The sequence below is a fragment of the Bidens hawaiensis genome, unplaced genomic scaffold, assembly GCF_021521415.1.
Source record: "Bidens hawaiensis isolate Kalapana, Puna unplaced genomic scaffold, B.hawaiensis_p1.1 tig00009686_1, whole genome shotgun sequence".
In the NCBI taxonomy this organism is placed as follows: domain Eukaryota; kingdom Viridiplantae; phylum Streptophyta; class Magnoliopsida; order Asterales; family Asteraceae; genus Bidens; species Bidens hawaiensis.
The window spans coordinates 424,706-436,754 of record NW_027491726.1 but is presented as its reverse complement, the minus strand read 5'-3'; the positions used below and the strand labels follow the sequence as shown (position 1 = coordinate 436,754).

The following is a 12,049-nucleotide window of genomic DNA, read 5'->3' as shown; positions in this document are numbered from 1 at the left end:
ATAAAATTAAACTTATGAAAGATTTGATTTAGGCCAAACGTAGTGGGGTGGGAGTTTGGGCGAAATTGGGCTAGAAGGGGCGCGAACACAGCCCCCCCCCCCCCCACCCCCCGCGGTATGTGGGCGAAATGGGGCGGGGGCGGGGTTCTTTTGTCGCCGGATTGTTTGAAGATTAATATTATTATATTAAATTTGACCGTTGCAACGGTCAAATATATAAAAAAATTAATTAATTAAAACAATATATAAATATCTATATAAACATACACCCTTCTTCTCCATTTCATACACAATTCATACCCAAATTGTTCAAAAAATCTAACAAAATGAATCCTACAAACAACCCGAACCAACCGACACTCGTGGAAGTCGCCGCTACCATGAGAGAAATCATCAAAAAACAAAAAAATGTGTCGAGGAACTCAACGATGTCATGAAAGAAACCAACAAACAACACGAAAAGATTGACCAAATGTTGGAATTGCGGGAATTGAGTGAAAAATACGAATCCCTCAAAGCAGCCGGGTTACACGAAGAGGCCGCATTATTGCAACGACAACGAATTGAAAAAATGCGCAAATATTATGGATATTAGTATGTTATTTAGTTATGTTTTTTAATATTTTTAGTTATGCATTTTTTTTTAATTTTAATTCATTATTAGTTATGTTTTTTAATTTTTTTGTATTTCTTTTTAATTTTAATGCATTTTTATTTATTATTTTAATAAATTGGTTTTTATTTAATTAGTTTAGTTATAAATAGAAAATAATAAAAAATATACACTGTGGGCCCAACTTGTAGCCCCTACACCATTACACCCCAAAAACAAATTTCCACTCCATGCTGACTGGGCGTCACGTGTCACAATTCGCCCCTAATTGTAGCTCATCCACTACACATGGCCTTATAAAATAACATGTAAATGATAAACACCATATCACTAGACCACTAGTCATAGGTGAATTAGAAAAATGGACGAACCTACTTTATCCTAAAGATAGAAATATGAACTAAAAGAGTGAATTACAGAACCTACATGTCTCGCTAGTTTCTCATATCTAATTATGTTAAAATATAAGACAATATAGATGGATTAGAATAACTATGCATAAGGGGTCAGTAAGGAGGAGTCTACAGCAAATTTGTGTGAAAACGTTATTCTTCAAGAGTTCAAGGACGGACGTTTACAAGTGGTGCTGTAAATATAGGTTTTCGAGCTACATATCTAAAAATCATAATTGTGTTATTTAACTTCTTTGTGAACTGAACTTAGCATGTGTTTGATTTCTGAAAATTTGAGTGAACCTTAGGATTTTCCTCTTCACTGTTAAATATCCATGTCTTTGAGATATTTGATGGTGAGAAATCAAGCTTAAAGTTAATTCAAAATCTTTAGCATTTCTAATAATTTTTAATAGTGGTACTCACACACACTCACGCAGTGTTCAACATCAACATTATATTATTTTACCCAAATAACCCTTGTAATATTGGATTGAGCATATTCAAATCATACTTAGATATATGACTGGTGTCATTTATCTTTGTATGTAACCCTATAAGTTCACACAACATTAGTCCTGTCATCATATGTCATTACTTCAACACATCTAACAAGTACACCACTACAAGTTTTTGGCAAAGCCAACCCCTTAGACATGATAAAGCCGATACAAACATTTTACATCATAAAGTAGACACCTCTTGTCATATTTTCACACTGACTAGGAACTAAGCAGGAAAACTCAAGACCTCTAGGGACTCGGCCCAGACCAGACCATTGGTAGTACAATGTTGACGCAGTCTTTCACCATGTCTAATCATGGTCCGTGTGAATCTCTGTACCTTGCAACTAATAAATCTTGAAGCAAACAGCCTAACTGTTACCTAGTAAGGAGTGCATAGGAGGGTAAGTCTTCGAGCCGTGTTACGTTTTCTTCCAGAAGTTCTCTTTCAAGTTGATGTCGGGTTGATTTCATCACCGCCTGTATCAGAAAACGGGACAAAAGTTACCCATTAATATATCTTTTTAAAATGGACAAGAAATATATGATGATCGTGCGTACGTTGAAATCCATGTAAGATGCACGCATAGTAAGCCACTGATGATCCATTAACTTGAACGTGATGCAATACAGGAGATCAAATGCTGATTCGTTATCTGTTCATTAAATAGAAAAGCACAAAATAAATAAATAAGTAAACAAATAAATAAATTACAACAAAAAGAGAACCATTACAAATTTGGGTTATATATTCTCCAATGGGTCAAACGGGTCAAAAGTGTATTCAAAATGTATTAAACTCACAAATTGTTTTATAAAATAAACAAGATTACTATTGTAATTATATAGTTGTTATAATGACATATAATGTATACCTGAAAGAAACTTCAAAAAGGTTGCTCCAACCAACGTCCGAGGTTTTACTGCACATATGAAACACTATTATCTCACAAAAGAATAGAACTCATGAACACCTCTTTAGAATTATCTTTATTTCATATCTTTCTTTGCATCTAAAAACCAAATGTGTAAAAGAAATCGAAATTTATAAATTATATAACTAACAACTTCATTTTAAGAAACTAGTTACAGAAACTTAAATATTAAATAAAACAGGCTGTACCCAATTATTTTTATAAATGTGATAACCCGTCACCAGAAACTCATGGGTCCCACCAACACCCTGCTAGCGGTTGCCACAAGCCTAGCCCACTCGTAAGCTACTCGAGATCGGCTCATTAAAATCTCAAATCGAGCCAAGCTTAAATAAGCTCGGGTCCTCTTAATTATAACGAACCAACTCTGAGCCTAAACGAGCTCAGGCTCGGCTAGTTTATACCCTAACTAACACCCTGCTAAGCGGTTGCAACAAGCCTAGCCGCTCGTGAGCTACTCGAGATCGGCTCATTAAAATCTCGAATCGAGCCGAGCTAAAACAAGCTCGAGTCGTCTTAAATTAAAATGAACCAACTCTGAGCCTAAACGAGCTCAGGCTCAGCTTGGTTCGGCTCATTTATACCCTAGGGCCAATGGGACCAGGTTAAACACGACTTGTGAAAATACCAAAAAATATGAATTTTGCAATTTCTAGCGGTTTTGACTTTGGACCAAATGTACAATTTACATTTATCCAACCTGCTTCAAGATCCAGCATCTGAATAAGCATGAATGTGATATTTACACCAGCTACAGCAAAGGATATTCCCACATGGACCGATCACCCTCTTGCTTTCTAAGAAGATCTTGAAACGATTTCTGCATAAAACATAGTAATTAACACCAAATAAATAAATCAAAAGCCATTACATGTACTGAAATAAAGAACATACTGGGAAATTTCTTGCAAAATATAATAAGTTCTCCAGTGATATAAACCCACCACCCCTGTTACAACAGACCTCCATGTCATCAAAATGCATATAATATATAATAAATCTTAAAAAAATGTAATTTTTACCGAAAATCAGTGGATGGGTCTTTTCCTTGCCATCCCATTTCCTTCCACTGCTCAGTAATTAGACTCGTTAACTCCTCTTCAGGAAATGCAGCTTTCCACAATGCTCTCAATGATTCCTAAATCAACAACATTTTGACCCGTTAGCCGACCCGGCCCGTTTTATACGGCTTGTCAAATCATATATCATGTACCTGGTGTTCAGGAACTGAACTATCATAAGCAATGTCTAATCTGTTTTGCAACCTCATTAAGCAATCCTCCTGTTAGTTTCAAAGAAAATTTAAGTGTAAAATTTCCCAAACTAAATTAAGATATTATGTTTATATGATATTATTCGGTCTAAAATTTGACCTGTGCAGGAGTCAAATCAAACGACTGGCGAGAATCATCTTCTTGACTCTGAGCACAAACACACGAAAGGCCTCTACCAAGCCATGCTGCTGATCCTGCTACAACCTCGGCTGTAATCAAAGAAAACTTACGCTTTATGTACAACCAAAGCTATATATCTTTTACATATCTTCATCAAGTAAACCATTCATAATCCCTTAATCATCCCATCCAAACCCTAATCTTGATCCACATGTGCATGAAACAAATTTTTAAAAGCAACAGAAATCAAAGTTGAATTATCCATAGAAATAATTATTGAACATGTGATATGAGTGAGAAGTCAGAGATGTAGGTACATGAATGTGGTTGATATTAATAAGTAGGCCAACACCGCACAGTACTAATTTGTTTCCAAGCAAAAAAACAAACATCTAGTATGAACAGATTAGACATGCCATAAAATTGAACAATCAAATGAAGCAGCTAACAGGCATATTCAACATCACTGGAGTCAAAACTGAATCATTTTGTTTATGCAAGAACAGATCCATACCTAAGTTGTTGACAATACTAATTAACCTAACAATGGAAGCATAAAATGATACAGACTCACCACAAAAATCAATGCAAGTAATCATGTAAAAGAGATAGATAAATATACAGTAGATCCAAAGTTGTAGAAATTAACTCCTGACAGAGAAACAACAATTTACTAATAATAAAAATGAAATTGAAAATGATAATAATATTAATACAGTTAGTCAGTTCAGCACATACATAAGAAAGAATTAAATGAATGTCGTTATCTGAAAAAAGGAATATTAATATTATATACCTGAATTTGATTGACAAGTGTTGGTTCGATCAAGACTTTGTGAAATCCTTCTGACCGCCACAAATGATCCACCGCCTCTATCGTCCATTCAAATCACTTCAAAACTCAACAACTGTGAGTAAACCCTAGGGGAATTGAAAGGATCTTGTGTGTGTAATTAGTATGTGAATGAATGTATATAGTTGAGTTTGTTTGTTTAGTTTCCTCTCTCTCTTTCTATATCTATTATATCTTCTTCTGCATATTCCAAGGGAGTATGTATGTATATGCGTGTACGTATATCTGTGAGTGGGAAACACGAAGATTACAACTGACAACCCATCTACCTTTATTTATATAACTAACTACCCATTTCTTTTAATTTCATGTACCGGCCCGTGGATTGCTCGATAAAAGTTTGAATAAAGTTAGCTAAAAAACTTGACTTTAAATGAACTGATCTGAGCTCGGTTCAGCTCATGATCCGGCTCGTCGGCCCTCTCTTAGACTCGTTTAATTTTAAACTCGAGCTCGAGCTGAGGGGACATGCCTCGTTTAATTTCGTGCTATGTTGAGTCGCCGACTCAACTCAGCTCGACTCAATAATAATAATAATAGTAATAATAATAAATACCAATTATCTATAAGATACTTTCGTTTTTAGATTTACATATATAACATTTTTGATTAATGGATTCCAGCTACAAATCATTTACTACGGTGTGTGTATTGTATGTGAGATGGAAATCACCAGGTTGATATTTCATTCATAGCTCATCAAAACAAATAAAAAGAAGGTGCCAACTAACATTTATTATATTTTTAAAAGGTGGTCACCATCACTTTTAATGGTAAGATAAAGTGATCACTACCATGTGATCACAAGCAAGATTAGTAAGAAGGTGTCATGACCTAGATTAGTGAGAACATAACTACGTAAGAGATTGTCACTACCTTGTTAGTGAGAAACTCTAAAAGGTAATATTCACATTTTCAGTGTCAAGTGCTTAGTGAAAAAAAAAAAGAAAAAGAAAAAGAAAAAGAAACTTTGTGTGGATGTAATGATAGTTTAGTTAATTACTCAATTAACACTCATCTAGACGACTATAAATCTTGTGTTCATTTTTAACCCTTTTGTATGTTAGTACAAATCCATTTACTGTGTTTTATAAAATAAAGGTCCCTTACATTGTTTTCTAATTAGTAATTCTAAGTAAAAGAAAGGTTTATTAAACCATAACAAATACAAACCAAGTAAAATTATCTTCATTTTTGCATTGAAAACTTACGGTATGCAAACAAAAATAAATACGACTATTGATTCATATATGATATAGAAAAGGTAGCTCACGTCGGACATAACATGCAATTTTTATGAAATTTAGGTTAGATACACGGATGAAAATAAATATTTGATCATGCATATGAATGACATATCTAAAAATCATACGTGCAAATATTGTATGACATGATTATATAAACATATCCGGAAAATGACTACTTTCATAATTTTCTCTTATACATGTGCACTTTAAATTTGTCTTAGTTATTTTTTCGTAATATTTTGTTGTTGCATATTCATAGTTGTAAATTTTTTTGGGTTTGTACTATAATTTTATGATCTTAAAAATTCTTCTTGTAGTTGTAGATAGTTAAAACCAATAAGTTATGAGTTTTTGTTGGAAGTGTACGTGACTTTGATGAGATATGTTGAGGTTGGGTAGGACACTTGGTCTGTACGAGAGATTAAGGTTAGACCACACACTTGATATAGACGAGAAGTTGAGGTTCGGTAAGACATTTGGTCTGGATGAAAAGTTGAGGTTCGACCATCTACTCTTAAGTCTTAACCCATTAGGCTAAGACACATTGTAACACCCCAACCCGGAGCAGGCTGACGTGTCACTATTAAGATATCATAGACCACACAAAAACCATTTAAATGAAATGAAAAGAATCCCATGGCAACCAAAAGAGTTAAAAACACTGAAAGAAATTCTAAGTCAAATTTATTAAATGCTTAAATAAAAGAAAATTAAATCAAGTCCTTATTCTTGAGCTTCATTTTACTCTCATCACCGATCTCCCTGATTTCCCGAATTACCTGTTAGCAAATAAGACAGACACAAACAAGAAAATACGGCTGAGCCAAAAATTGCCCAGTAACGGAGAGAACAATAGTACAGGTAAAGGCATACATAAGACAAAACACATACTGAAATAAAACTGAAACTATTGCGGATATAAAACCACGTTTTAGACCGAACTATAATTAGATGCGAAACATAAATCGATACACGATCGGGACGTAATCTGAATATACTCAAATTTAACCAAATGCGTATACACATATCAAAACGGACCAGAAATATAGCGAAACAAAATATAATTACTAAAATACACGACGATGATGTTAAAATAAATAGGTCGTGTAATACGGAAGCACCCAGAGCCTAAACAGAGGGGTACACAGCTAGCTAGTCCATGCACCAAGGAGACGGTGTGGGTGGCGTGCACACATTGTTCCATCTCAAACAGGAGTCAGGAGTCGGAGCTAAGATCGATCTATACGCCTCTAAGTGGCCAAGGTACTACATGAGTACTTTCAGAGACGCCGTGAACTTTGATTACGCACTGTCACGATAAGTGCCATGTCGTTGACGCCCCAACGACAAGTCAGAAATGCTCGGGTAACAGAGTACTGAACTAAAGTCGTATAACTAAAAGATATTTAAACAGGAACATGCAATAATGAATTCAAAATATATATAACCTATTGCATGCTATAAAATTAATATAACCATATCATACGAATAAACCGAACTAAATAACAAAAATCCGCACTACGAAGTGACGGACATCGAATATAAAATGGACTAGAACCAATACTATGAGTGAAGAAAAACAGAATCCGTACCTTAATCAAAAGCGAAAACCAAAGTAAAGTCAATGTTGTCCGCCAATTGTATGAGAACCTATGGTTTAGTTTCTTGTAAGATTAATTTACATAACTTAATTTATCATGTTGGTGATTTGCTAACTTACGGATTTTTCCGACGACGGACGCTTTTAGAATTCACGATTTTTATCAAGTTGTTGAAATCTCATTATTGTAATTTATTGCACTGTTCGTTAACCGACACCAAGTTTTTCATGGGATCAATAGTTTTTACATAATACATTTATCCATGTTATATGGTGATCTCAACTTTACATATTTGGTTTGATTAATTATAAAATAGAAGGCTACCTGGTGGGTTTAGCCAATCAAGTATAATAATAATATTACTCTATATACATTTTCTTCATTTTAATTTTGGAGGCAGCACCAAACGTAAAGCTTTAAAAGTTTCTTCAAGAAACTCAAACCCAATTTCAAGTGTTAACGAACAGAACAAAACGAACCGACGGGAGACTTCTTTTGTTTAAATATTATTCTTTTGAAAACCTCATAAATTTCAAATGCATATTATAATTATAAAACTTTTCATCGCCGGAACAATCAACAAACCCGTACCATATTAGAATATGTTAAGAGCATATACAAATCAAAAGCGAATGATCAGAACTTTTACCTCACAAGCCGAACAAAACCGAACGTATAATCGGGCGAGAACGGTGAGAGAACACGGGTGTGTAACGGTGACTGAACAGGCGGAACAAGACGTCGGATAGTGGGAAACAGCGACGGTACGCGACGGCTATAGAGGTTGTGACCGGTGGTTGCGGCGATGGATGTGATTGGCGTTCGAAAGGCGACAGAAGGCGGCGGTAGCTCCAACTGAGGCAGAGGTGGCGGATTATGATGGTATCTCCTAAGTATAGAATTTTCGGTGGGTTCGTGGGTATATATATATAGGGTTTGTTGGATGCATATCTTTTTTTATCCAGATTCTTTTGAATTTCGATGGTTAGTTGGTAGCGGATAAGGGTGGAAATTTTGAAACTTTGATCCAAATATATTATTGAACCAACAGATCAAGATCGGTTCTCATGAGATGATATTTTCATTTTAGTTTAAATATTTATTAACTTTGAAATATTAGATATTAATCTCACGAAACACAAACCCACTATAACAAGTTAGTAAAAGTGATATTTATATCTGAAATGTTTGATGATTATATATCCGCCATTTATGTTTTATCGATTTTACGGAACAACACTTCTTCCTATAAGTGACTCGATTATTCGACATTTACTATTTCATTATATCCAAATTTTTTTATTATTAATATTGCTATATAATACTAAAGTTCGGGTTATTATAATTATACTCCCTTAAAAAAATTTCGTCCACGAAATTGTAAGACAGGGACACATACTTTCGGATATAACGGAAACGAAACAAACTTAAACGTTCATAAATTCAAACATGACAATTGCGAAGTCTTGGAAACAAATATTAGGACATATAAAACAGAATTCATATGAAATCAAAACCATCCAAACTGAAATCACCAAGTGCTAAAACGGAAATAAATACGGATATTGGGAACGAATTGTATCCTCCATTTCCCATGTAGCTTCTCGTTCAGAATGGTTCTTCCAAAGAATCTTAACGAACGGAATAGTTTTCTTGCGCATAATGCGTTCTTGACGATCAAGAATAGCTTCAGGTTCTTCTTCAACAGATAAATCCTCGCGAATCTGATGGAGCGGATAGGTAACAACATGTAACGAGTGATAATTATACCCCCTAAGAAGAGATACGTGAAAGACCCTATGCACATGAGATAACTGAGGTGGTAAAGCCAAACGATAAGAGACTTCACCAACTCTTTCAAGAATTTCAAACGGTCCGATGAATCTTGGGCTAAGTTTTTCCTTGATTCCAAAACGTTGAACGCCTCTACAAGGTGAAACTCGCAAGAATACCCGATCACCGACATTAAATTCCAAAGCTCGACGATGTCGGTCTGCATAGCTCTTCTGTCGACTCTGAGCCTCTTTTAGCTTCTCACGAGCAATGGTAACTTTCTCATTTGTAATCTGTACCAACTCGGGCCCTTCAATAATTTTCTCACCAACCTCATCCCAACAATTAGGGGCTCTACACTTACGACCATATAAAAGCTCGAATGGCGCCATACCGATGCTAGCTTGCCAACTATTATTGTAGGCAAACTCAACCAGACTTAAATACTCGTCCCAGTTTCCACTCCACTCTAAAGCACATGCTCGAAGCATATCTTCGAGTGTCTGAATGGTACGTTCTGACTGACCGTCAGTCTGAGGATGAAACGCGGTACTGAATCTCAATCTAGTACCCCATGCGGCCTGCAACCCCTTCCAAAAACGCGAAGTGAAACGTGGGTCTCGATCACAAACAATAGAGACGGGGGTGCTGTAACACCCCGTAACCGCAGCGGAAACGTACACGGGATGCAACAGACACATCTGATATCAACAGCATTGCTTATAAGGAAAATATCACTACATTAATTTATAACATATTACATTGTTGCGAGTTTCATTACTGTCTAGGTGTTACACACATATTTTACCGATAAGACATTAATAAATTCATTACAAAACAAAGAGCAGCAAGCTTCCAACAGGTAGCACAGATAGTTAAGCAAACATCAATCAATCCAACTTGGGCATACCTAGAAAACATGTAAAGAAAACGGGTCAACTACGAATAGTTGGTGAGTTTCACTAATTTAAATAAACACTGACAAATCATTTTAATAATCATTTATTAACAATATAATCATGCTGGGAACTTTATTACCCCAGAACATTTCCAATAACTTTCTGGGAACTATGTTACCCCAGAACAATAAATACCCCTGGGAACTATGTTACCCCAGAATAATAACAACCCCTGGGAACTATGTTACCCCAGAACAACAATAACCCCTGGGAACTATGTTACCCCAGAATAATAATAACCCCTGGGAACTATGTTACCCCAGAACAACAATAACCCCTGGGAACTATGTTACCCCAGAACAATAATAACCCCTGGGAACTATGTTACCCCAGAATAATAATAACCCCTGGGAACTATGTTACCCCAGAACAATAAATACCCCTGGGAACTATGTTACCCCAGAACAATAATAACCCCTGGGAACTATGTTACCCCAGAACAATAAATACCCCTGGGAACTATGTTACCCCAGAACAATAATAACCCCTGGGAACTATGTTACCCCAGAATAATAATAACCCCTGGGAACTATGTTACCCCAGAACAACAATAACCCCTGGGAACTACGTTACCCCAGAACAATAATAACCCCTAGGAACTATGTTACCCCAGAACAATAACACATTATAAACATTTTATATATTCTATGCATCAGCCCATATATATATAAATGTACAAGTATTTCCATACGATCGGTATGTACTTAAATACTTTAAATAAGACATGTTTTCCGCCCCGGGAAAATATAATTAAAACAATTCATTAAAAGGGGCTCGTGAAAACTCACCTTGTTGTGAGTTGGTGAGTAATATAAGGAACAGCTACGTGCCTGGATCTGTAATATAATATCTAGTCGTTACTATATAATTCCCATAACTTAAATACATATCAATCGGTACATCTGGGAACATTGTTAACCCAGTACTGTACTCGATTCGGGGACAATGTTAACCCCGTGACACTTCTAAGGACTCAGATTGACATTGCTTAGAGTTTGACAGTCAATTTAGTTAAGGTGATGAAATTATAGCTCGGTTTGACACCCCGTTTGGCCGCGGGGCCCGTTTCCGGTATTTCGGTGCCGGAAACGGTAAAATCGGGTAAAATTACCCAAATCATCCGAATTATTTTCGGATGATTTATTTTTACTTAATTTACTTAGATTTATGAAATAGTCTATTTTTAGGGTTTTCATGTACCAGTCAGCTCGCTTATGCGAACTTTGCCGGTTTACACGTTTTAAGCTTTAAAAACTTGTTTTTATGTTCTTTTTAGCACCAATAATTACCCGATTAATCTCGGGTCTTGAAATTTTGCACAAAACTTAATTTGACAGTAAGGAATTTTATAAAAATTTTCCAGATTTATTTTCTTATATTTACATTTATTTATCTATTTTTAAATCTTATTAAAATACTAAATATATCAAAAATACCAAAACACTTTAGAAAATTCCCAAATTTTTCTGGGATGATCTTTATCATCCTCATAACTTTCTGGAATTTTCCCAGATTTATTTTCCTACATTTACATTTATTTATCTATTTTTAAATCTTGTTAAAACACTAAATATATCAAAAATACCAAAACACTTTAGAAAAATCCCAAATTTTTCTGGGATGATCTTTATCATCCTCATAACTCCCTGGAATTTTTCCAGAATTTAAAACTTATTTTTCAAGCCATTTTCACCCAAAACCGAGCTAGGAAGCCCTAGAACTCGTTTCACCGAAAAGCCTACTTAGACTTTTCCAACTGAGCTCAAATTTTGTGGGTGA

The 12,049-nt window shown here is 35.2% G+C and overlaps 1 pseudogene across 1 annotated transcript; it reads right to left on the bottom strand.

Annotated features, from left to right (window-relative positions):
- Positions 1-1,497: 1,497 nt before the first annotated feature.
- Positions 1,498-4,769, bottom strand: LOC143533407 (uncharacterized; annotated as a pseudogene). Its single transcript, XR_013135350.1, has 9 exons — positions 4,634-4,769; positions 3,817-3,926; positions 3,657-3,725; positions 3,466-3,581; positions 3,338-3,392; positions 3,144-3,263; positions 2,384-2,431; positions 2,070-2,164; positions 1,498-1,988 (listed from the first exon to the last, which is right to left on the bottom strand). The product of XR_013135350.1 is annotated as an uncharacterized LOC143533407 (transcript).
- Positions 4,770-12,049: the final 7,280 nt, after the last annotated feature.